General features: G+C 47.1%; 1 long non-coding RNA gene across 1 annotated transcript; it reads left to right on the top strand.

The window, feature by feature from the left end:
* The first annotated feature begins 24,450 nt into the window (after positions 1-24,450).
* On the top strand, positions 24,451-25,195 carry LOC140690208 (uncharacterized). The gene is made up of 2 exons (XR_012065388.1): positions 24,451-24,772; positions 25,016-25,195. It is a non-coding gene; the product is annotated as an uncharacterized lncRNA (long non-coding RNA).
* Positions 25,196-27,114: the final 1,919 nt, after the last annotated feature.

Below are 27,114 nucleotides of genomic sequence, written 5' to 3' on the forward strand. Positions count from 1 at the left end.
CAATTCACTTCTAAACATTTCAAGGCTGGTTAAGGTGGAACAGGCTGTAACAGATGGCAGGTGATACAGCCCCAAACTGTCTGGACGCGGGAACTACCTCCAACCCCACCACCACTGGAAGTGTGTTGACTTTACTTGCAAAGCACATTTAAACTGACTTCAGATGATTTGTAATTGGGTTGTTAACTCACTTTGGCAGAAAACAGCAGCCCAGAGGGAGACAGCTTGCGCCTCCTGCTGGACCAGCAGGCCTGGAGGGGCGGCTCGGCTGACTGACTTCCCAGGAAGCGGTTTGAGTTTCTCTTGGCGCCTTCATTCGCTGACACCAAACGAACAAACACAATTACCCTCCTACGGAATTTACTACTTGCATCCAGTCCTAACTCAGACCCCCATGTCCTTGAATTCTTGGAGTTGATCCTGAAAATAAAGGGGAAAAATGCTTCCTTCAACAGGAACTTCAGCCTCACCTTGCTGTTCATAAGGCAAAGCAAAAGGAATGATACCTTGCAAGCCCCGCTTTGTAAAAGCGAGAGAGGGTGGCTGTGTCGGGTGTGCGTGCAGGTGCGTCTGAGCAGACCCGGAGAAACACGCGAGGACACAGACGCACGATGAGATGAGACTCGGGAGGAGCTTGGAAGGTCTAAGGCAGATGCAGAGAGAAAAAAAACTTGGCTGACTTTAAATGTGTGCTCTGGGCAGCTGTTCATGTAGGGAAGCCAACGCTGGGTCTTAAGCTCTCCCAGGAGTCCTGAAAGTGCCACTTCCTACCTGACTGCTCGAATACTCAGGAGGGGGGGTCCTCGGCCCTCTCACCACCTACAGTCGCTGGAAAACGCGGGCCTGGGAGGGAAGCACGGAGGAGCAGAGCTGACAGACTTGTCTCAGCGGACAGTCTGCAGGGGAGCGAGTGCCCTGCACGGTGTTAAATTCACAGAGCGGTTGACAAGCCATCTCGGACTCGGTGGGAGACGATTATCACTGGAAGGTAGACCGGCTACCAGGGGACTCTGCCCTAAAAGGCAGTTATTCTCCCGAGAACCACCCTCCCCTCATTCCTTTCACTGTATTGTATTTCTGAAAAGTACGGCAAGGCAGTAATTGCTTCCAATTGTCCTTAAACTCACTTTAGGCATAAACACTTTCTAAATCTGGAGCAGCTGGAAGAAGTACACTGACGTGTGAGGGGTGCCTGCAGCGTGGTGCCTACGTGCCTGAGGACGCTCAGAGCTGATCGGCGCTGCTTTGGTCTGGAAGGAAACAGGTGAGAGTCAGCGGAAGGCACAGCAGGTAGCTTTCCACTCCTGTTGCTGTGCAGGGAGGCGCCCTAGCCTCGCACCCAGGCTCCAGGCTAACGTAATTTATCTTTGCTCCAGAGCTCGGCGGTAGGCAGGCAACGTCCCCTCAAAGACGCTCATATACTCATCCCTGGAAGCTGCAAAATGCTGCTTTTTTATTGAAGTGTGGTCAGTTACAATGTTGGGTCGATGTCTGGTGCACAGCCTCATGTGTCAGCCATGTACACACTTACATTATTCCTGCTCATATTCTTCTGCAATATAGGTGACTACTGCTAGAGCTGCCTGTGCTGCACAGAAGAAACCTGTTTACCTGTTTTCTATGTAGTAGTTAGAATCTGAAATCTCCAGCTCCCAGTTTATCCCTTCTCACCCCCTTCCCTTTCCCCCCGGTAACCATAAGTTTGTTTTCTGTGTCTATGAGTGTATTTCTCTTTTGTAAATAAGCTTATTTGTGTCATTTTCTTTAGAGTCCACATATGAGTGATCTCATATGGTATTTTTCCTTCTCTGTCTGGCTTACTCCACTTAGAATGTTGATCTCCAGGTCCATCCATGTGGCTGCAGATGGCATCATTTCATTCTTTTTTATGGCTGAGTAGTATTCCATTGTATAAATGTACCACAGTTTCTTTATCCAGTCACCTATCAATGGACATTTAGGTTGTTTGAAGCACACATGCTACGTAATGGCAGAGAGACTTTGCAAATGTGATTCAGTGAACTACCTGGAGATGGGAAATTATCCTGGGTTATTCGAGTGGCTCTGAAGTGACCACAGGGCCCTGACGACTGGATGCGGGATGATCGTCGTGAGGACTCAGCACTCTGCGCTGTGTTTGGGTGTGAGACAGGAGGGAAGGGGACAGGGCAGCACCCATGAAGGAGTGACACAGCAATTGAGGACAAACTGGTTAGAACAGGATGGTGGAAGACTCGACTTCCAGTGGATCCTGAGCCTCATGCACACCCACAGGCACCGTGACAGTCCCTAGGCTGACCAAAAAAGGTCAAAAAGTGGGCGGGGGCCCGATTCCTGGAAACCCCTGCCCCTTCCCCCAATAGCTGGAACAGTCCTCCTACTGGAAATTACCAAGCCCATAAAACCAACAACCCCACACCTTATGGTCTCTCTCTTGCCTTCAGAGATGGCCCACACTTGTCTGTGGGCTGTGTTTCTCCTGAATAAACCTCTTTTCACTTTATTATGCCTCGCTCTTGAATTCTTTCCTGATCCAGACAAGAAGCTATTCTCCACAACAGGTGCAGGGGAAGGCGGCCACGACCAAGGCACACGGGCAGCCTCTGGGAGCTGGACAAGGGCAAGGAAACGAACTCTCCCCTAGGGCCTCCGGGAGGAGCACAGTCCTGCCGGCCTCCCGACGGTAGCCCTGGGCCCCTGAGCCCTAGAACTGTGCGTGAGTAAATCAGTGTTGCTTCCAGCCGTCAGCTTGTGGTCTTTGATTAGGGCAGCCCCAGGAAGCCAGGTCAGGGAGTCCCTGCCTCTCTGCCCATCTCCACTCGGAAGTAGCAACAGCTGTTCCCGAGGGTGACCCCGCCACGCACCCCAGCCTCAGCCTCTGCATGGAAGCACCTGGGGAGTGCCCCTTCCCCAACCGAGTCATGACCTTGAGCTGACCTTGGCTTTGACAGACAAGGGTATTGGTTCAAAAGCATCACTGAGCACCCCAAGCTCTGTGCTGGATGCTGGCCCGAGAAAGCAAGTGCTTTCCAGGAAGTGGGCAGTCTACATTATCAACCCCATTTTTTAAAAATTCAATTACTCTTAACATTCCTTGACACTATCCACCTAACGTTAAATCATTTCAGTTGTGGCTTCCCTGGTCTTAGGATCAGTAAAGAAAATAATTACCTAAACATGTTTGCCTTGGAATCATCAGCAGCGTGAAACCCAGAAGAATGGGGGGAAGTAACTAAGAGTTTTCTCAGTCACCTGCGGGATGAGACAGTCTTGTTACCACTGGCATATAAGAGATGGAATTCAGAGGTGTCAGGTAACCTGCTGAAGATCTCACCGCCAGCAGGCTGACAAGGCCAGGTCTGGGTCTGTCTGCCTCCAAAACCAGAATGTTCTCCACTTCACCACGCTGACTCCACCTTCATGGCAGTGTCGGTGAAGCCCATCCCCACACGCTGTTTTACACAGAGCGATGGAGAAATACACCTGTGTTCCTGTTATTTCTCTTCCCACCTGATCTGCACACCTCACTGGCTCACTGTGAAGATCAAGGACACACGGGCGATGCCTCTGCAAGAGGCAAACACTACCGCTTTCCTGCCGATAGAGTATTTACAGCATTTAAAAAATATTTACATTTATAAAAATAGAAAACTCTGCACCTAAAAATCTCTAGCTAATTAACCCACTTGGTTAGAACATGTTCCTACTCTGCATGTTCCATACACATTAAAACAGCTAACTATAAATCAGCTCAAATGCGTGACGTGTGTATTACATGCCAGTCACCGGCTTAGAAGCTGTAGGTGTGTTATTTCATTACATTACAATCAACCCAAGTGATAGCTTTGGGGCTTCTTTTTGATTATTCCTATCCTGAAGATTAGAAAAGTGCGATTTCAATTCAGAAAATTCTTCCAAGTCACACAGAAATGGTTAAAGGTGAGATTTTGACAGATACAGTCTGAATTTATAGCTCCAAAGCTAAACTATAATGTAGACTCAGATTTATATGTTCTATCGTCATGTAAACCACTCAATGTTTAATTGCAGCCTTAAGTTCTAGCCCAGAAAAGATGTTATATAAATAATTATTGGTCCCAAGGGGCCTAACAAGATATTTTAAGCAGATAATTCCAATTAATTAATCCTGTGGTGATCCAATTCAAAGCATGCATTCCAGTGTGATGATCTTGCACATGTGTATTCCAAATGCTAAAGTTAATTACTTTTTCCTGGTAGTATATGAAGTTAACATAAGCTAGGACTGGAAATGCCCGTTTTAATATGGCAACATAAAGTCACGTCTTACAATACTCCTTCCTCCTGAAATTCATCTAAGGTAAGCAAGACAGGGGAAAAGCAGAACTGAACAATCAGTCTCCAGTAAAGCTCAGAGACTTTTTAACCTATGGACCACAAAATAGGAGGAAAGGAAGGTAAAAAGTGAAAACAGTGAAGACGAAAGAGACGTGCACAGAGACACGCACAGAAGTTCGTGGATTTCAGACAAGGTCAGTGGGTCACCCTGTGCCTGGGAAGCGGTGCAGACTGAGCTGCAAGCCAGCAGACCCGTCTACGGTGGTGACAGCAACAGGGGCGAGGCTAACAAGGAACCCGCCCTGATTCTCATTTAACGTAAAGAACCTAGACAAAGGAAAGCTATGCTTTTGTCTGTTTTAAATATATATATTTATCTATTCCTTCTCAGAGTCTTTTCCATCATAGGTCATTACAAGACACTGTTCTACTCTCTTTCATGAAAGCCATGAGAATAATCACAAACACTGTCAGAATCGACTTTTTCAGAACTTTAGAAATTAACCAAACACTTATTCTTTTTAAAAAAAGGACTAATTATTGTTAAGAATATAAACTTTGTGGCAGTTCAACATCCATTCCCATACTCCTCTCCCCAGTTCTATATGAGGCTTGACAACACCTGCCATCACGGTGAAAACCAACAGCCTTGCAGTGACCTGAGAAGGCACAACAGACTTTGAGCTCCTGCGGAGCTGCATTTCCAAGGAATTTTGCTTGTTTTGACTTTCTGGTGGTTCTCCCGAAGACCCCACCCCCAAGGCTGTTGATCTGACTCAGAGTTCGTCCTGCAGGAGCCTGAACAGTGTTTCCTTGGAGGGTTTGACAAAAACAGTCAGAAGCAATCATTTCACATGGCAGGTGCCAGAGGCAGGGAATAACAGCTGGGAGAAATTAGGGTAACCAAAAAGCTTAAAAGGAAAAGCTGGGGAAAGAGAGCTCCACAGATGTTTGAAAAGCTTTGCTATGCCCCTGGAAATTTAGACGGCCATGTTCGCGTGACCAGGAAAAGCCTGTGAGGCACTCAGCTCTTAGAAGGAGCACAGGGAGAAATCTTCATCATGCAGCAGCTACTTACCCACAATCCCAGAACCACAAACAATCAGGGGGAAATGTTTTAAAGATAAACTGGGCTTTTTATTAAAATCAAAACTTTTGTGCTTCGAAGGACATTGCCAACAAAGTAAAAAGACAGCCCACAGAATGAGAGAATATGTTTGCAAATCATTTAATTGATCTAGTAACTAAAATATATAAAGGACACTAAAATGCAACAATATAAAGACAACCCAACTGAAAGTGTATAAAGACTTTGAATAGAAATTTCTTCAAAAAAGTATAAAACTGGCCAATAAGCCTGTGGAAAGATGTTCCACATCATTAGTCATCAGGGAAATACAAGTGTTGGCAAGGATGTGGGACAACTAGAACCCTCATAAATCTCCACTGGGAACAGAAACTTGTGCAGTGCTTTGGAAAACAGTCTGTCAGTTTCTCAGAAAGTTGAACAGTCACCAACGGACCCAGCAAGTCTACTCCTAGGTACAAAACCAAGAGAAATAAGCACAATTTCACACAAAAGCTCACGCATGCATGTTCATACTGGTGTTATTCGCAATAGTCAAAAAGTGGAAACAACCCAAATGTGCGTGAACGGATGAGTGAACAAAACAACTGTGATGCATCCACAAGTAGACTAACACTCAGCCACGAAGAAGGAGAAGGTACAAATACACCTGACAGTGTGGATGGACGTTTAGAACCTTATGGCAACTAAGAGAGCCTGTACGATTAACCACTCACAATGTCCAGACTAAGCAGCGAGTGGATTTGTGGTTACCACGGTCTGGGTGGAGGGAGCAGGGAGAGGTGAGCGTGAACGTGAATGCGGTTTGCTTGGAGGGTGATGAAATTGGAATTAGGTAATGGTGAACGTTGCACAACTTTGCAAACATACTAAAATTCACTGAATTATACAGTTTAAAAGAGTAGATTTTACAGTACGTAAATTCTGTTTTAATTTTTAAAGTATTATCAGAAAACACAAAAATAAAAGGGAAAATGGAACTCAAATACACATCTGTGTCCGAGAAAAGAACCAGAAAAACGAAACAAACAAACAAAATTCCCTACACCATGAAAGGAAGATCTCCAGATATAAAGAATTACTCAAATCTTTGCATTTAAAAGAAACGCTGTAAATGCAGGAGGGGAAATGGCACGAAACAAGCAACACTAAGATGGCTCCCTGAATTTACTTCACAAATAATAATTTGAATAGTTACATAAAATGTTGCTCTTCTTACAAAGAAAAAAAAAGGCAGAGTCCAGCTATATGTGCAGTCTTCGAGGCTGGACGACCTTAGAACAGTGCCCACAAAGTCCTCAGGGGAAGAAGAATGGTCCAAGAAATTCCAGCACAGCCAAACAACAGTGCAAGACAGAGTCAGAATTAAGGACCCACACACAGGCATGTGAGAGCCTGGGGAGTCTTGTTTCCATAAGTTATTCTTCGGGAAACTATTAGAGAACGAACCTCAGCCAACAAATTAGTGAATTAAATGATTATGGCAAAATTCCAGCACGGATATGGAGTACGTGACTTGTTTGCCTAAACTCTGAAATAAATGCAGTAATTATGGTTACAGAAAAAAATGTAAAAATTGTAGATCTTGGCAATGTAGAAATGATATAAAATTGCTCACAATGGAAGGGGGAAAAATGTAGTTTCTGTACAACTCAGGTTTCCTCAATTTTTTAAAATAGCCGGTTGGCAGAGATGTAGTTAAATGCTGCTAAGATATCTGGTAGAAACACAGGTATATTTAAAGTTACAAAGGTAAACAAAGAAAAATAGTACAATCAGTTAAATATGTTTTGGTGGGGAAAATAGAATAAGATGCTCTACAAATGTCTACAGTCCTTTTTCTGAAGTTCTTAATTCCTGATTCTGAAGACAGTGATTTACTTAGATAATCATGCAATTCAAAACTTGATCCAAATGTGAGGCTACTTACAATCTCCTCTTTTCTGCACCCTGTGCTCTTGCAGCAGCAATAATGTGCTTAGATCCCTGGAATAACAGTGCATAAGCACTATGTAATCATCCCAAAATCCCAAAAATTTTGAATCCTGCACCAACCCCATGACAAGAGTCTCAGTCTACAATGACTGAATTCAACAACTGCAATTTTTGCAAATTAAATGATTTTACAGCCATATTTATTTTGACAGCTATTGCTCTGAGATGCAATGACAAAAAAGAAATATTATTACCAAAGAAGCACAATGTGCATTTTTTACGACAGGTGTGCAATGGAGATACATGAAGAAAAACAATCATTCTTTTAAATTACATTTATCTCTAACATAGGTCACGAATGAATTAGGAACTGAAAAACAAATACATTTTAACTTAAAATGAGCAGTTTTGGGTAATCGTTAACATTTGAGGATGTAGGAGAAAATTGTCTGCCAAAATGGAAAACCCTTCCAAACTCCAGCTCTCCCTCCAAACACTGGAGTCGACTGGTTACGCATGTTCAACTCCTAACCCTGCCCCATTTGAAATAACTTCTCTGTGTTACGTGGTTTGAATTCCGGAATCACCCGCACGCTCTCCCAGGCCCCTGAGTTTTCACACCTGAAGGTCCAGCTAGAGCTGCGCACGGTAGCTTGTTCCCAAGTTTGGTTGGAGGGAGCCTGCAGATTATGCCCATCCAATAAAGCATGACTCTGCGTGTCAGCGCAAGTCAAGGAGCCCTTAGCAAAGAAGAAATTCCCAGACGACAGCTCAGGACCACTGATTCAGGGTTTCTGGAGCTGGAGTCCTGGTATCGGCATTTTATCAGACTCCCCGCAGGAACCTCAGACACCCCAGATCTGGAGAACTGTGGGGCTGCAGCTTTGCTGAGATAAATTGCCGCTGCTTTAGACAAGAGCAAGAGTCTCACGCAGTTTGTACACTTCTGTGGTATTTTCCAGCCTTTCTCTCCATCACCTACCATTTTAATTATTGAGCATCAGAGAGGTCATCGCTGCCATCCGAGGAAGCTCAGTGTTCACCAGAGCGCTGGAAATGACGTCATAATAACTAGCTGCAGACAGACTTGATACACTGAAATGCAATATTTTTAAGAATGTTGGTATTTAATGTTTTCTAGGTTATTGAAATTAAGTGTTTTCTAGAATTTTTAAATTTAACATTTTCTAGAATTTTGACAGAAGGAGGAGTATAGAATAGTGTTTAAAGCTGGCTTTTGAAAGGAAAATACCTGGTTGAACTGGAATTAATTGGCCAGCTACAGACGGGTAAACTTTTTAAGTATGTTTAAGCAAAACTACTTCACATCCAAAAAAAAAGAAAAAAACCCTTTCTTCATTTAGGAACACTGATCCTCTGTTGTCCATTTTTACCACCAGGTGTTTTCCCCTGAAGCACATACACGCCGCTGTCACCAGAGGCAAACTGCCACTTCGCAGATCTCCCTCAGAGCTGCTCCAGTGTTTCCCGCCACTGCCCTTCCCTCCACTTTCAGTGATGAGAGATCCCTCGTTGTTCTGACACTTCCTTGCCTAGATGCTGCAGTGTTTCATTTTTCTTTTATGCCAAATGTAACAAAACAACTACATAAACTCTTTAAGCAAAATACAAAATAATGGCTTATCAATGGCATTTAAACATGCACTCATTTTAATCTACTGAGCAAATGCGGGGATAACTCCAAGCCGCATGAAAGGGTGCGACTGCCCCGTGAGTTACATCTTGAAGCCTAGGATTGTCAGCACTTCCAACTCGTTGGCTGACAGTGTTCTTTATGTTATTTATGTCAGCTAACAGGAAACAACTACTGTGTTTCAACATAAAAAATGCAATAGAAAACAATTTTTTTTAAAGATAGGATTTCAAAACGCCTCTTCCAGTCCTGCAGTGCCGCTTTGAGTGAAGTCTGCTTCTGCTGTGCCTTCAGTGTGGGCTACGACTCCCGTGGAGACCAGAATTTAGGCGCATTTCAGCCCCGCAGTCACCAGACAGGCTCAGATGTGCTCCCGCCGTCAGGACTGCAGCCCAACCTGGGGCAGCTCAGAGGAAGGGTGCTTTTCACACAGGAGGGGCTCCACGGCCTCCCCCCGAGTGGGAAGCAGCTGCTGCAGGAGGAGAAGGCGCGCAGAGGACAAGGCAGATATTGGGGGCTTTATGTCTTCTTTTTTCACGGTGAGCTGTTGCTTGAAATCTGGACGGCCAGCTCCTTTGAAGTGCTCTCTAAGATTGCACAAATGCATTCAAGGTAGTTTATTTGAAAGTAGAATGTTTGCCACTCTTCCTTGCAAAGGAATTTCAAAATCCTAACCTTTGCAGTGAGTCCAGGTACAAATCATAGTTTTCATAACCATTCATTCAGTAATTTAGAAACCTCTGCGAAGTACAGAAAAAGGATAAAATATTTATGATGCTCACATGCCAACTGGCTTAATCAAATAATCACTGTAATGCAAAGGATTTAATCTATTTTGCATTTACAACCTGGAGGCAAATACGTTTCAATGTACCTAATTAAAAATGACAAAGCAAAACTTTACATCCCACCTATGTAGATAAAACTAAAACAAAAATACAGATTATTTTTCTAAATAAGTGAAATACAAATTTGGTTATAAGGAATTTATTTTAAATGCATTTAGAGATTGACTAAAAGTTGTTCGAAGCACTGTATCAGGAACACAGCAGACTTCTTCCCCATAGACCTTTTGAGAACCAAATAATCACAGTGTAACAAGAGCAGATTTTCAGGCACCAAAACTGAGATGCATTCTTTCTAAACTACCGAGGAAGGAGACCAAAGGTGTGGCACTGTCTTTTTCTAGTCCTTTGACACGAAATATTTCTAAGAAGACAATGTTTTAAAGAGAAATTAGAAAAAAATTAAATAACAGCAGTGTATTTAGTCATTTGGTGTGAGAGGTGGGGAGAAGATTACTTCCGGGCCCGGAGACCCTGGCGAGGCAAGGATGGAAAGGATGTCGGTGAGTTTACTGCGTGCGGTTGCCACACAGCGTGGCTTTGAACAACTCGTCCGTAGGCCACAGGTTTCTTTAAGAAGGACGCACAGAGGCCCACGCCCGCCGCGGCTCATCCTGGGCTTCGCCGGGAACGGACGCCGTGGACAACGGACCTCCAGGTGGAGAATCCCAGCTCCCCGCGAGGGAACCTCCTCCGGGAGGCAGTTCAGCGGGAGGCTGGCCCGGCACGCGGCGCGTGGGACGGTGCCCCCGCTTCCCTCCCCTCCGGCAGCCCCGCGCCGCCGTCCTCCCAGAGTCCGGCCCGGACCACGCCCCCCGGCGCCGCCGGCCCCGCCCCGGCCCCGCCCCTCCAGCTGCCCCGCGCCGCCGTCTTCCCAGCGTCCTGCCCGGACCACGCCCCCCGGAGCCACCGGCCCCGCCCCGGCCCCGCCCACAGACCTCCGTCCGCGCCCTCGGCACTTGTCACCGCGGGGAAGGACCCTTCGCGCTGCTTCGTGCTCACTCCTCTACCGACACGTGCGGCGGCTGCAGGAGGGACGGCTCCGGCCGCAGCAGCAGCGCCGCTCAGCCCCCGGGGGCCTGCGGGACTGCCGGCCGGAGACGCCGTGGCCCTCGGCCGCCATGGCTGCCGGCGCGGAGGGGAGAGGAACGCGGGACCCGCGTGGCGCCGGGGCCGCTGAGCGCCGGCAGCGGGAGAAAGACGGGCTGGCCGAGCCTGTCGCGGAAAACCTCGTTTAGTTACGTAGATGGAGAAGGCTTCGCAGAGGAAGAGACTTAGAGCTGAGACTGAAAAGATGAGTAGACAGGAATATTAACGGAAGGGAGATGAGCAGCCTGTGGGCGCCCGGGGGCGGGAGGGCAGAGGGTGCCTCGGGAGGACAGAAAGATGTCCTGGAACCTGGAGCGGGGGGCGCGGGAGGCAAGAACACTCCATGCAAATCTGCGTGGGTTACAACACGGGGCGGGGGGGTTGCCAGTTGTGACTTTATCCTGAGCCTAATAGCATCATTGAAAATGTGGGGATGTGAGTGTGTTCACAGGGGAGTGTTACCAGGTCTGTGTTTTGTGAAGATGATTGTGACTGATCTACAGAAGATGGTCCCTCTGTTGGGAAGATTTAGAAAGGGTGTGGGTAGGCCACACAGGATGTCCTGGCAGTGCCCTCAGGGGAGATGATGAAAGTTTGGCTTCAGGGAACTCTAGTTCGAAAAGATACGTGCACCCCAATGTTCACAGCAGCGCTATTTACAATAGCCAAGACATGGAAGCAACCTACATGTCCATCGACAAATGATTGGGTAAAGAAGATGTGATAGATATATATATATACACATACACACGCATATTCACAATGGAATACTATTCAGCCATAAAAAAGACTGAAATAATGCTATCTGCTGCAACATGAATGATCCTGGAGATTATCATTCCAAGTACACTAAGCCAGAAAGAGAAAGAAAAATACTGTATGATATCACTTATATGTAGAACCTTAAGCATATACACACACAAATGAACTTATTTACAAAACAGAAGCAGACTCACAGACATAGAAAACACACTTATGGTTACCAGAGGAGAAAAGGGATGGGAAGGGATAAGCTGGGAGTTCAAGATTTGCAGATACTGACTACTACATACAAAATAGATAAACAAGTTTCTACTGCATAGCAGAGGGAACTAAATTCAGTATCTTGTAGTAATCGATATTGAAAAAGAACATGAAAAAATGTATGTATGTATATGTATGACTGAAACATGATGCTGTGCACCAGAAAGGGACTCAGCATTGTCAACTGTGCTTCAATTAAAAAAAAAAAGAATGTTTGGATTCAGGTAGTGATGGTGGGAAAGGAAATTAAGAAAATCTAAGAAACAGACAAGATAAAATCGGAGACTTGGGGTCAGATTGGCCACAAGAGAAGCTATCAAAGATCACGGGCTACGTGTCTGAGTGGACGAGCAGTGTTGCCACGACTGAGAAAGGAGAAACTCCGAGGTATCACAGGATGTCATTGAGGGGTTGGATAAATGATCACTCTTCACATTTCTTGACTTTCTGTGAGTCAGAAGTTGGGCTCTATTCAAGCTGAGCAAGTGTTCATCACGACTCTCTAATGGCCAAATGGAATTCTGCAATTCTGTTTCCTACAGCTCTAACTTCTACAAAGTGTATGGAGCACCAATCAGGCCTGCATTCCAGCCAGAGGACTCTTGCTCTGATGAGAACTGGAGGAGTGGCTGTTGGTGGTTTTATGTGTAAAGGCTGAGGGGCCAGTCACTGGGAATCTGCTATCAAAACTGCATCTCAAAACAATTAGTAGAATCTCAACATGCAATGTCACAGAACCTGGGGAGGAATTGCCAAACCTTATTGCACTGAATACCAACATCCAGGCCAAGGAAAACAGCATCTCATAGCGTGGTGCCCGGACCACAGCGCACCTCCAGCCACCCGGAGTCACCGCAGCCCGTGCCGCAGGTGGATGCCACTGCTTGTCATCCACCCAACCAGCAGCAAAGCCTCACAGGAGATACTCCAACTAAGACCGCGGTTATGTTGGGACCTGAGGTGCTTCTTAAAGCCAGCCTCAAAGTGTCTGAGCTGTAGGAGAATTACAGTAGAAGCAGTTAACTGGAATCCACCCAGAAGACATTTTTCCCTTTATTTCTGTTATCATAATTCTGTAGAAACTCTAGAAGAGCACAGAGGAATCCTTTCAAGTTTCTATTCATTATATAAGAGTTCACTTTAACATTATTTTTTGGAAAAATTCCTTAAATTTTTTTCAGGGTCTGTATCTGTCTGTCCGTCTGTCATCTATCTGCATGTCCTCACGTATACACATATGCAGGTGTACTACCCACTCTAAAATTCTTGATAACTATATATACTCATAGTAATATGTTATATTTTAAGTCTTATGTAAAATTCAACTATTTTAAGCAATAATAACTTTCAGTAACAGTAACACTAAACTCTTATACAAGCAATAATTTTTGACACGTTCGAAATACTACAAGCACATGGGAAAAACTGAATTTAACAAGTAGCAGCTTTCTGAGTGAACAAAGCAAATACCAGCTTGATGATCGGTTTGGGGAAACCCGTCAAAGAAACTCACAAGCAGTCTGCTCACACATGTATCAGGTGGTTAAGAAAAAAGGAATTTGTCAATCATCTTAAAAGCAAAACCTCCCACAATTTGCCATTTTGTTTCTCCATATTTTTCTTTCACTTTAGAAAAATTAGGATTCTTCCCTCATTGTAATTTGCCTTTAGACTAAAGCCAAGTGAAATGTGTGGTCCAAGAACTTAATCGGCCTCCACGAAGATGTAGAAAGCGCAGACGAAACGAGCACCAGGGAAGCGGTGACACCTCACAGTGACGTGCTGCTGGGCAAGGGGGGTCTGAGTCTGCTGTTGACCCACAGGGATGCGGGAGCTTGGCCTTGAAGGAATGCACGTCCTGTTTGGAAAGGGCGGTGAAGGACAGGCCAGGAGCGTCCAGCAGGGGGACTGGCCAGTCCTGACGTGGCGCCTGGTCCTGTGGTCGGGCGGGAAGGCAGTGTCAGTGATGATCCCGCGTGCTCGCTCTGCAGGGACAGCCACCTCTGAGCGAGCTCAGCACCCGAATTCCTCAGCCTCACGTCTTACACTGAAAAACACTGGCAACAGCACACAGAAGCTTTCCAGCTGGAACTCACTGAGCCTTGTCTGCCCAACACGGAGGAGAGCAGGGACTCTCCTACCCGCCGCAGGGAACGGTCACCTTGGAAAAACGCATTCCAGTCCTCCTATTCGGGATGACCTTGTAAGCCAGCTATACTTCAACTTTAAAAAACATTTATTACTTGCTAATTATACACAAAATGTGTTCATATTAGAAAATTGAAAAAGATATGGGGAAAACAGAAAGAAGGAAATGAAAATCACCCAAAATCCCATCTCCAGAAGTAGCCATGGGTCCATGTTGGTACATCTCCTTCCAATCTGATCTTACACACGATGCTTTCTTAATACACCTCAGATCACACCACACATAAATTCCCCTGCCTTTTTTCACTCACCTCTGTCTCATCGTGATTTTGCATGTTGTTAAAGATTATTCCAAGCCATGAATGTGTGCGTCTGCCCCACGGCCAGCGGGCTGTGTGCACAGCAGTGTGTTTGGTGTGTCATGTGCTTGTAGGCATGGTTCCCATTTCCAATGTTCATGATCAGAAATACAATTTTTGGCTCTTCTAGAGACTTCTGAACCCAATGCCCTTAAAACCATTGTGTTAAGCACCCGTGCTTCAGTTCTAAGCCATAATAAATCACTCAACAGGCAGAAAGAGAGCAGAACTTAAATATTTTGAAAATTAAAAAAACAACTTTTGAAAAATAATTTGGGGAATGAAAAGACTACATCACATCAACCACTGCAGCTGGAAGGCGCACAGTTTCAAAGGCTTGGCCGTCATTCCCCAGGGAGCAGGGCGGTGGCGGGGAGAGTCCCAGTGCAGAGGAGACAGCCTGAGCTTCGCCATGAGGGTGGTGGCGACCTGTCCCCTATGATGTGTCTTCCCAAGGAGGGGCCGCTTCCTATCGGGAACAGGCATGGGTGTGGGTCCCACAAGCAGCTCTCGGGGTGACCTTCTGGGTTGTCACATCAACTGTCAGCGCTGCACGAAAGAGCCCCCGTTACAACAACGCCCGAATTGCAAGACAAAGATGATGTGCTGAGAAACGCTTATTCATAAGTGAGGTTGTCTTCACAGTCAAAGTAAAGTGGAAAAATAAATGAAACACTTGCCTAGAGAATTCAGATCAATATACAGACAGTAAACAATACATCTTTCCCGAAGGGAGGGTGGAGCGCGTGGTGGAGCACGTGGTGGGGCGCATGGTGGAGCGAGGTCCTGGGTTCAGCCCTCAATACCTCTTTTAAAAAATAATAATTTAAAAATTAAAAATACGTATTTTTTTAAAAAGAATGTATCTTTCGACAATTGGCCTCACTTCGGATTTAGCAAGTATTATTGTCAGTTGACTCTATTTTATGTCCGTCACGTGTGGAAAACTTGTCACAACCCTTTGCCTGAACGTTAGAATCTCGGACTGTGTGGTCACCTACTCTTTAATCCGTGGAGTAGCTAGTCCTTAGTGAGGTGTCTAAAACGTAGCACAAGCACTGTGTTACAGCCGTGGGATAGCCCTCGTGTGGCAGAGCTCAAAGCTGCTCGGCACAAGCCCCGCAGGTCCACTTCCCTCTGGTAGCTGGACCCAGACAGGGGCCGGGCGGACCGGCCGTGGGACTGAGCGGGCATCTGGGACGACCAGCGACCGGGGTTGGGGGGGGTCGCTGGTCTCTGCCTGCTTCCTGGTTTCTGCTGAGGTGGTGTCTGACAGGTTTTTCCGCCAGAAAGGCACCGTGTTCCCCTCGGTAATTCGTAAGCATGTCTCCTGAGACCAGGTGACGTCCTGTTCTCGTGCTTTGCCCGTTGAGTTCAGCGTCCGTTGGCGCGTCTTGCTGGGACGGTGGTTGCCGTGAGGTTTGTGAGGCGGCAGTGCCCCCGTCTCTGTCACCTCTAGTACTAACTAGAATTCTGCTGCAGGAGAGAGCCTTCTCCTCTCGTTTACCTGCTCATTCAGTTATTCACTTACACTCGTACGGACTGATGGGCTCTTTATTCTGTGGGCAGTTACCCATTATTATCGTTATTTATTTCATCGCTAGCATGGTCCCAGATTTGTCCAATTTGTTCCTGTGTTATTTTGACGTGTCCCCACCATTGTCTGAGCATTTCTGTCTCTTTTGCACCATGAAACGGTCCAGGCTCATCTTCTACCGTTTCTTCCCCGTCCTGGAATCAGCCATGTCTCCAAGGAGCTGCGACTCCTTTACTGCAGTAGAGCACTGCTACTTGCTCTCTGAAGGCAATGGAAAAACAAATTTAGAAACTCGCCTCAATTCTGAATCCATTCCACCTAAACCATGGTAAACATTCACGTATGACTTTCAGATTCTCTTTAGCGTTAGAATCAGAACAGCGCTCAGATCTGACTGACGGCAACTGGGTGGCAGACTTTTCGCGCCTCTGCCCCAGGGCCGTCACCCCCTCCCGGGAGCAGCTTTGCCTTACCCGCGCCGGCTGCCGCGGTAGTTAGGACGCGCGCTGCTCCACTCTGAGAAGGAACCGTCCTTCTCAGAAAAGCCTCGAGCTCACCCGCGGCCGGGGCTTCTCGCTCCACGTCCGACTGCACAGACTCGGGTTGGAAAAAGGACCAGAGCCACTGCGTGGGTCCTGCCACCTCAGGCTGCCCTGTCAGATGAAGCTCCTGTCACTCCCTCACCAGACACACTTGAGAGATAAAAACGAAGGGAGCTAAGACGGTGATGCTGATAAAAAATGAACGAAATACCTTGCCGGGCCTTGTCATCATCTGTGAAGCTCACAGACTCAGAGGCAGCTAAGGAGGCAGCTGAAGAAACGCTGGCCTCTGTGAGAAGCAAACGACAGCAAACGAGTAAGTAACAGGCACGCGGACGGCCTCGCACGAACCGCCGAGCGGCGCGGTTCAGGTCGTTTCGCCCTGGACTGTGGACTGAAAATCTGATTAAATTGTTAGCCAATGGAAGAACAACACATGTTACACGTTCTGTTAATAAGGAATATTCTTCTCTGGGGTGAGCAGCTCTCCACAGATATAAACACAGAATCTAAAATGTACTGTAGATGTTACCAGATGCAGAGTCTTAGGAAGCACGAAGCGAAGAATGAACGCTGCTGCACCAGGTAATTACTGTGCGTGTGCTTACGTGTCCTGCAAAGTTATCAAGTTTAGAAACAAAGGAGTTATTTTAAAAGAATAAATATTTAATTTATCTTATCCTTATATTTTAAACTTACAAGTCTTCTAAAAGATCAGAATATAGAAATGACCCCTGTGGGTGTGATAACAAGTAAGCGAGCATAGTTGAGCCTTTTTGTAAAAAAAAGTAAGTCAATAAATGTTTCCAGTTCTTATCCACAAACCACCCTTGAGGTAAGCGTTCTCTCCATGCTGGCAGACTTTCGGCAAACAATCATTTGGTCCTGAAATGATTGTTTCATTTTATGAAAATTGTGAATTTTCTTTAAGAAGCCACAATTTTCTCTTCCGCTGTAAATATTCACAGATGGATAGATAAATAAAAATAAATCTGGCCAGACAGAAGCTATTACCCATGGCAGAAAGTGGAAATGAGAAAACCCTGAGAGCAGAACCACACTGCGCTTATCTAAGAAGTGGATATTTGGTTTATGTAAGATCATCAGTTTTTAGTGTATCCTGCTACATGCGAGGTACATGAAACAAAACATCATTATGAAATACAGGCTCATTTTCCTTATTTCCGTGCTGATGGTTTCGTCAGAGCAGTACAGCCCGGTTAAGACTGGAGAAGGGGCTGGACAGTGCTCACTCAGACCTGCCTCGGGTGACGCCCACCCCTCTTTCCTCACTGTCACAGGTCACAGGCACTCTTCTCCCTCAAGTTCTGAGCAGGACGCCATACGTGGGTTAACAACACCCCACAAACGTCACCTCAAACCATATTCCCTAGGGACGGCCTCTGTGATGGCACCACTTACTTCGATAATACTGATTTCTGGCCAGGAGGCAACCAATGGAAGGCACCGATGCCATTGCTCCCAGAGCAGGGGCCAGCCAGACGGCGACGAGCAGCCTAAGAAGCAGGGATGGGAAAGAGACGCTGAAATTAATCACATGGAGTTTCTTTCTCTTTTTCCATATGAGTATTTTTTGCAAAGCAACATGGTAAGGTAATAAAAATCTGATTCAGAGAACTGAAGTGTTGACACAGAACTGTAATCAGACACACTGCAGCAACAAAACACACAATGACTGCGTCATCTGCTTGGAAAAGCAAAAGACACAGATCCGTCTACTAACAGTGCCCACAAGTCACTGTGCCCGGAACAGACACAGAGGTGAGAGCAGCGTGAACACAGCCCGCCCACCGCTCACCTGCGTGCTTTCTCCAGTTCGTTCCTGACGGTAAACCTGGTTCTAAAGCATCCTCCAGCCACAGGCGCTGGCCGAGCTGACCGGCAGTGCCCGGGACAGGCTGGCTGCCCTGCGGGGACTGAGCGGGTCTGGACCCCAGCATACCTTCTGTCCGGAGGCCTGAAACCTGAGCTGGGAACAGGCACAGCTGGGCATGGGGCCACCCCAGGCGGGGTTGGACACCCTCTGCCTGCCTGCCCTTGACCGTGTCAACCTGCCCAGTGGGGCTTGGGTGCTGGGGTGGGGGCGGGCGCGGCCCAGACGTGGTATTGCCTTTTCAGGGACGGGGGTGAGAGCCATGGGTCCTCTCAGCATCGACAGGGCCACCGTGCCGAGTTCTGCGGGGGAACCACAGACTGGCTGCTGGCCAGCGGGGGCTGGACGCGATCACAGACATGGTGATGCGGCATATGGACAAATTTCTTCTCATACTGTTTTTCACCACAGGCTATGACAAGATATTGAATACAGTTCCCTGTGTTCTGCAGCAGGGCCTTGTTGTCTATTTTATATATAGTGGTTAGCAAAATTAGCTTTTAATTAATGATTTCTAAATCCACTCTATTGTTGAGAGAAAAGGTTTTGTTTTTATTCATTTTTGAAATAATCTTTGCAAGTGGCTCTCTGTGTGCTGAGAAGAGTAAAATTCTTTATCTCCTGCACACGTTGTTTCATGCGTCTGTGATCATGTTACTTAACTTTGTTAAACAGTAGCCTGCACGCGTACAACGCATCACCCTGTTCTACCTCCTTCTAGCAGGACCGCGTCACCTAATCCCACTCATTTCAGCCCCGCACACTCTGCATCTGTGCGCGTGGCGCGCAGACTCACCACTGTCGGATCTTCTCGGAAGACCTTGGCTTTTACCTTCCTGCCAGCACTAAAGCTTTTCTTTTGCCCTAGGTTCTGGGTGGCCTAATGTGAGCATCAGAGCACTAGCTCTTTGCTAAGTGACCAGAAGGTGTGTGTCTCTTTGTATCTCTCTGTTTTCAACCAGCTGTTCTGTTTCAGAATTAAAACCAGAGACGCAATGAGCTTTACAGGCAGAGACACAAGATGCAATTTGAATCACCCAGTGGTGATTATCAAAGAGCACACATCAACCCAACACGTTGAAAGCATTAGCTTTTACACTATTTACTTGGAATACAAATTTTAAACTTGAGACTTACCCATAAAAGAAGAGAAAAGTTTTAACAGTGGTGTTTATCTTATGGTACTTTTCAATTTTTATGCCTAATTGACCATATAGTTTTCAAATACAGTGTTTTTTCACTTCCCATCTGTTTTTTTTCTCTCTCTCTCTTATGGAAATAAACTTTGTTGAATGTTTAGATGAACCATTAACTACTATCAGATGATCCAAAGCTCAAATGGATTTTGAACCCCAGCCCAGGGAAAGCAATCTATCTTGGTGAGTTTCATCACAAGATAGGAAGGGGGGAAATGTACTTTTGGCAGAATTTTCCCAAGCTGGTGCCAGAAGGCATAAGAAACTCGCTTGTATTGCAAATCCATTTTAACATCATAAAACAGTTTTATGTAATCGAGACCGGTAGTTCAAGGTAATTTATGAATCGTTAACTATGGAAAGGCACAAGCAATTAATGTTATGTGAGTCAAAGTGCTTTTCTAGAGCATTACGTTTCTATGTGTTTAAACACAGGCACTCAGTCACAAAACAAAAGACGTGTAGAATTACATGTGCTGATATGGCAGATGTTTGTAAAACAATAGTTTGACCTGCAATCTAAGGATGTTACTGCAATACCAGAAAAAAAAATCTGCTGAAAACAGAATTGCCTCACACACAGCACTGTCTTCTGCGTGTGCACCTGTGATGTGAACCCAAAGGAAGAATCTGGACTCCGTTCCCGAATCCACACTCACTTTAGATTATTGGTGAGTGGGTGCAGATGTTCTGACGTTTTCATAATTCCTGCCCAGGCCCCATTTCTGACCAGCCACCGCCCCTCGTCCACACTTTATTTAGGGCCAAACGTGTTTGTCTTTCCTTCTATTTTATCATCCCCGCCAGCCCCCAGCACCTGGACCTGGGGTCAGGTAGTAACTGCGCCGGGGGAGTGAGGAGTCACAGTGGGACAGAGCAGGAGTCTGTGAAGCCTGCACGTCTTCACGCAACTCAGAGTGGGAGCGGCCGACGCTGGGCTCCTGGGCGTGTCTGGTTCTGAGGGGCCCTGGGAGCAGCTGTCCGGCAGCACCATCTCGACGACTGTGCGACGCAGTATTTCCAGCAGGGCGAGGGGTGGAGGGACACCCCTGAGGCTATCTGCTGTCCAGGGGGTGGGGATCATCACATCACCGGTGCTCAGAGTGAAGACCCCTTGTCAGGGGGTCTCAGCACGGAGCCCAGGGACCCACGGAGCAAGGAGACTTCGGAAGTTAGATTCCTTCAAGGCTCTTTGTTACACTGCAACATGTATTTCTTTCCTGGCCCCTTCCCACACGATGAAAGCACAAAACTGTTCTAGCTGACGCAACTTTTCAGCTGCCCCGTGGTAGGTGGCATGCTGGCCGGAAAGCATCAAGCCGAGGGAAGGAAGGTGCTTCAGCCCCTGTCAGCCTAGGGCCCCCGTCAGACGAGGGCTCAGGCTGCTTTAAGCTCTAATTAAAACACGTTTCTCTGGGAACGTACGTCTAACCTGCTCGGTCAGGCTGACGAAATCCCTCCAGCAAGCTGCTCTTCACCTGTTGGTTTCCAAGACGGGCACGCATTGATGGGTACCTCCCTCGGGGTCCTGCCACCGCCTTTGCCTCCACGTGTTTCCAGCGAGGACCCTCCGGCAACAGGGCACGTCTAAGCACAGAATTTGAATAATGCATCATAGAGTCACAAACTGTAATCTACAGTGCATAATTACCGTTGAATTATAAATTGTTCATCTTTGTTAGTAAGACCATTTCTATTTCATAGAATTGGGAAGAAATGTAGTGCAGATTTCAGGACTGAAAATTGGAAATCAGAGGTGGGTTCCAGGTTTAACTGTGCTTTGAGTTAATCATATGAACCAAGTCGAGTTTCCTTGTGTTTGCTCCCCACGGTGTACTGTTTTCACTCGTACCTGCTGGTAAAGAAGGGCTAATGAGATGCAGGAGCAGGTCCGTCTCGGTCTGGATTTTGTGCTCGGCGAGCAAGACAGCATACATTTCTCCTAGGCCTTTATCTTTCCTTGTGAGAACAGGGTCGTTAAATTTTAAATATCCTTCAAGGTTTTATACATAAGAATCCTCAAGTTGGTGTGTGTATTTGAAAACATGACACACTGTGGCCCTTGTCACAGTTTAACCCAGCCGGCGCTCTCCTTTTACTTTTAAGTTCATCTCCAGTTGCACATGAGAGTCCGGGAAAGATCATGAACTATTTGCAGCCTCTCTTGGCAGGTCTCCGGGGATGTGTCCACTGGAGTCGGATTACAGAACCTGGAACCGCGTTAGAGGTGAAGGGCTCCCTTCAGAGAACTTCTTTAGAGCTCTCTTCCCTCATCATTAAGAACCAGTCCAGCCTCACAGCCACTTCACATTCCTGCTGAATGTAGCCCATTTGTGAAGCACCCTACACTGAAGTATCTTTGAATTGATTTTGAGTTTATTGAGAATTTCTAACAGAATTAGCACATCTTTTCTGCAGTGTTCATGCTACAACACATCCAATGACAGCAAATTCACAGATGTTATTTTATAACATAGAATCTGTAATGGGTTCAGAGTAAACAAAACAGAAGCCACTCGTTCATATCTAATGGGAATATGCTGTTTGTTTTCTCTTAATTGCCCACTTTGTTACTTTTAATTCATTAAATTTTCCATACAAGGGATGAAGTGTTTATGGTTTTTCAATGAATATTTATGAAAACTCAGGGTCCAAAACCCACAAGTGTTTGTTCAGACTCATAAAAAAGAGTTTATAAATATTTCATCAAAAACTGAGATCACAAAATGAAACACTTTGTAATCCTTTCAAGAGGCACAATGAAGAATGTCCAGGAATTAAATAAAACCCGTGCCTAGGTTGGGACGCACTAGTATTTTTTCCCTTCAGAACAGAGATGGCAAATGCCCACTCGGGACCAGCGGTGTTTTAGATCCCACCCAGCATCTTAGCAACACTGACTGCTCAACAGCCCATAAACACGTCAAAAACCACCCACAAGTTGAGGGGGAAGAAAAAGTTCCAATCTTGAGTTCACAGACGAGCACTAGCAAATCCTGAAGCAATACTGGGGAAGTCGTATTGTGATGCAGGAAGTGGAGATCACGTGTCACCGTCAGATGACGGGCTAGGAGGGAAGCCAGCCTTCCAGCACGCGGCCCAGCCCAGCAGCTGCGTGCAGACTGCCTGCTCTGTGCCAGGCGCCGCGCTGCTATTTTTGCTTCCAAGAATCCCGTGGTCTCGGGAGGAATCCTGAGGCCAACAGGGTGTGTCTTCTCTGTCCACAATAGAACGGAAAGCAGGGGCTGAAGTCGCCACGGCATTTCCGGCAGACGGCGGGTGTTTGTCACCCTTGGACATTAGTTCTCCCGTGGACGCTGTCCTACGCGCCTGACGAACGCCAGTCTCCGGCCCGTAGGAGCTCTGTCCGCCCAGAGCGCTGGGCTGCCTCCTGCAGGGGCGGTGTCACTAGCCTACTCGGCCTCCTCCAAACGCCCCTTCTGAGGGCTGCTTGCCTGCGGCCCCCCGCTCAGCCCAGCGAGGGGTCCTCGCTCTCGAATCAGCCACCCCGGTCACGATCCACGTTCTGGGCCACGTGCCGGCCACTCGGCGTGCATGTGGGCGTGGCGGTGGCCCCTCCCTGCAGCCTTTACTCCGGGGACGCAGGTAACAGGGAATTAAAACACAAATATACGTACAAATACATCTCTTCCCTCTTCTCCGCCTGCGCCCGTGTGTATGTGCACACACGTGGATGTGTGTGACGCAGCTGTATGGGCCGCGCGTTCAAAGCACCGTAACTACTTACACCGCAAGTATCTCAGATGGGGGCGCACAGAACGTGCAGATGACTTGAAGGAAGTTAAGAAAAGAGAAACAGAACAAGAACCAGAGGAAACAAGGATAAAACACATAAAAAAATGTCTGACTTCCCCCAAGTTTTTGAGATTTAGGGTTGGCAGAGTTCTTAGAAAGGCAATTTAGAGCATAGTCTGACAAACACATTTGATAAACTGGACTGCATCAGAACGCAGAGCCTTGGCTCCGTGTGACACTCTGCCTGGACGGGTGGAAAAGAAAGCCGCCGTCGGGAAGGCGAGGTTATGGCCACGGAAAGCGGCCGCGCGCGCAAGGCGGGGAGCGAAAGGCCGTTCACGCCACTCGCCCCTAGACAAACGCAAACTGAACCCACAGTGAGATGCCACCACGCGTACAAAACGTCTACAACAAGAACCGGAAAAGTGAGAAAACAAGGAAACAGGACACCCGCCCCAGCTGTGGGCGGGGCCATTAATGGTAAAAATAGTTGGGCAGTTTTTTAAAACCCAGAACACGGCACCAGCGTCTGGACCAGCAATCGCACTGCTAAACGTCCGTTTCACATCTAGGGATGTGGATCTGTTTATCCTGAAAATCGCTTTTAATTTCACAGAAGCCCCGGCCTGGATTCGCGGGGCCGGAAGGGGCGAAGGCGCCCCGTCCCTTCTTCTGCGCGTCCCCGCTCTCCGCGCGCCCGGGGCCCGGCCGGCAGCGCGCTGATGGGCGCGACTGAACTGCCCACGCCCGCCGAGCACCCGCCGGGCCCCTGCCAGCGTCCGCGGCGCGCCAGCCGAGCTGGATCCTCGCGGCGGGTTCTGTTCGTCCCCTCGCGGCACCGGGCGGCACGCGGAGCAGGTCGGTGAGGCGCTGGGCCCAAGCTACGCAGACGCGCACAACCGGAAAGAGACGCGCGGCGGCCCCGCCTCCCCACGCGCTGCGCGGGCGCCAAGAGCGCCGTGGCCTGGGGCGTCACCGGCGCGAAAGGCGCTTCCGCTGCTGTGCTGGGGCGACCGCCGTCGGGGCGGGGGTGTAGCCGGCGCCTCCGCCTGCCGAACGCGGGCCCCCCGTGGGCCTCCTGAGCCTCGCGGCCTGGGGGCCTCGGGGACGGGGCGACACAGGCCGGCGGGTCCGTTTCCGCTTCCTGTGGGGCCCTCACTCGCGCAGCAAAGTGGACCACGCGAAGCTGGACCTACCGAGAGGGCACATTTCTCTTGTTTCCTTCCTTCCCGCAGAAATGATTTTTGATAGTTTTTCTTGGCTTCAGTTTTCAACGCGCTTGCTTAGCTTAGAACCACGAGACGCAGCGCTGTTCCGTTCACAGACGTGCATTTCATCAGGAACACGGCCGTGAATTAAGGCCTCTTACAGCCCTGAACGCCGGATGATGGTGAATTTTGTCGTGTAGAAATCTGTGTTTGCTTCGAGCAAACTCACTTCCCGATTTTTTTCCCTAAAATGCCGATTATCCAGATTTCTTTTTTCAGTTGACTGCCATACGTTGTCACGATAGTTAGGTGATCAGATGCCATGGGCCCCCGTGTGTACAATCCAAGTGCTTTTAGGACTTTATCCACTACAGTCAGGTTTTGGATTAAGGAAGTGGAAATACTTTCTCTCGTTTTTTTTATAGATGTGGGCCGATTGGGAATCCACACTGCCCTCTGCCGGCCGACGTGAGCCTGACCGAGCGCGCTAAGCCACAGGTTCTGTCGAAAACCAGTCACCAGGAAACAAACTTTTTTTCCCCAAGGGAAATGACAGAATTTTTTTCTGACATTTGTTTCCAATAAACAAACTTCCAGATTTTTAATTTTCATCTTTTTATTTCTTGAATTTCTGGTCAGGGCTACTTACTTAAAGGTAATCTTTAGTCTGTTTCTTAGAATATTTTTTATCAAAGTGTCACTGATGTAAAGTTACAATAATAAAATACGTGCAATTGAAGAACCACTCTTCAGTTACATACATTTTTTAAACACTTTTTAATTTCATATACTTTTATTTTCTGTTTAATCTGTTTTCATATGTGAAAATTATATATTTTATATAATGGTAAAACAAGGCATGTCCCCAAGATTGCAATAAAGTTTGCCAGCTCCTCAGGTGGACGCATCCACCAAAATGGACGGGGATTTAATTCACTGATTTAGAATTTGATGAAGATGTTACAGACCATGCGGGAGGTGGGAAGGGACAGACTGGGATTTCAAAATGTAGAATAGATAAACAAGATTATACTGTGCAGCACAGGGAAATATATACAAGATCTTGTGGTAGCTCACAGAGAAAAAAATGTGACAATGAATATATGTATGTTCATGTATAACTGAAAAATTGTGCTCTACACTGGAATTTGACACAACATTGTAAAGTGACTATAACTTAATAAAAACTGTAAAAAGGAAAATGTTACAGAACAGCTGAAAGAGGAAGTACGGTAAAGGACAGGCAGCAGGGATTTCAGAACCATGGGTCAGCCTGACACGGGACCATTACAAAGAGTGCAAAACAACACATGTCACAGAACGGGACGCTGCCCTTGGGTCCCCAGACCCCTTCCCGACGCAGAGCCGGGGTTCATGACCGGTCAGGTCCTCCGTCTCACGGGCTGTACCTTCAAACCTCGGCACATGCTAAGCGCCCAATAATACTGTTAGTGAATGAATAGTTTCGGCAAGTGATGATTGGAGTGGAGAGATGTTAGCATGTTCCAGAGTCTATGTGCCCAAATGCTTTTCACATTCAACATAGTAAGGCATTCTAATTGAAATAAAAGGCAAAACTATCGATTTATGGCATTGTCCCCAAAAGCAGTTGAATATATAACGCATCCATTCTTATTCTTTGGTTTCCATGGAAACTGGTTTGGAAGGTGAGATTTTTATGTGTTTATCACAGACAGTTACTTCTATTACCTCTACTTGCATGACTTGAGAAATAAGGGAACTGCTCAAAGAACAGGGGTGTGGAGAAGGCATAGCTCTGTTGACACCTGGCACCTGCCCTTACGCACCTGATGGCATCTTCGGGTCCATCCTACGGAGCTCCTCCCACCCCACTTTTCCACCACATGGCCAGCCCCCAAGGGCAGGGAACCATCTTCACTGTCTGTCCCATGGAGTCTGACAGGGGACCTTGTGCGCAGGGGACACTTTAGTTGCTCAATGTGGATAAAACACCCCAAGGGGGCTCCATAGTGAACCACGCCCTTCACTCCTGTGGTAAAAGGGATAAATAGCTTCTTTTTATCACTTGAAACATCTGTCATTTAGTATCTTAGTTAAGGTCCGTTTACAATGATGCACTTAAGCACTGGAAGAAGCAACTTACCGAGAAATAAGAATTCTCTCTTCACTGGGGCTCCTGGGGGTCCATCCCAACCAGAAAACATTCTTGCACTTGAGGGAGAAAACACTTCTCAGACACAGGGGGTTTATTCGGACTGGGCTGCGTGCAGGCAGGGCTCTCGTGGGGCAGGAAAGTGCTGGAGACCCAGGCGGGCAGCACCAACAGGAGACTCAGAGGATCCCCAGGGGAGGACGCATCCCAGAGCAGACACTCAGGAAACGCTGGCTCCACTACATAGTTAATCCGAATTTTCTTTTTAAAGGATCTAGAACAAAGGGCTCTCTAATCTTTAGAACAAATAGAGAAAATTGAAAATACACACATTCGTGAGCGGGGACTGCACACAGCAGCAGACGTCGATGCCACTGTGTGAGGGAGCTC

The sequence above is a fragment of the Vicugna pacos genome, chromosome 29 (genome assembly GCF_048564905.1).
Source record: "Vicugna pacos chromosome 29, VicPac4, whole genome shotgun sequence".
NCBI classification, from domain to species: domain Eukaryota; kingdom Metazoa; phylum Chordata; class Mammalia; order Artiodactyla; family Camelidae; genus Vicugna; species Vicugna pacos.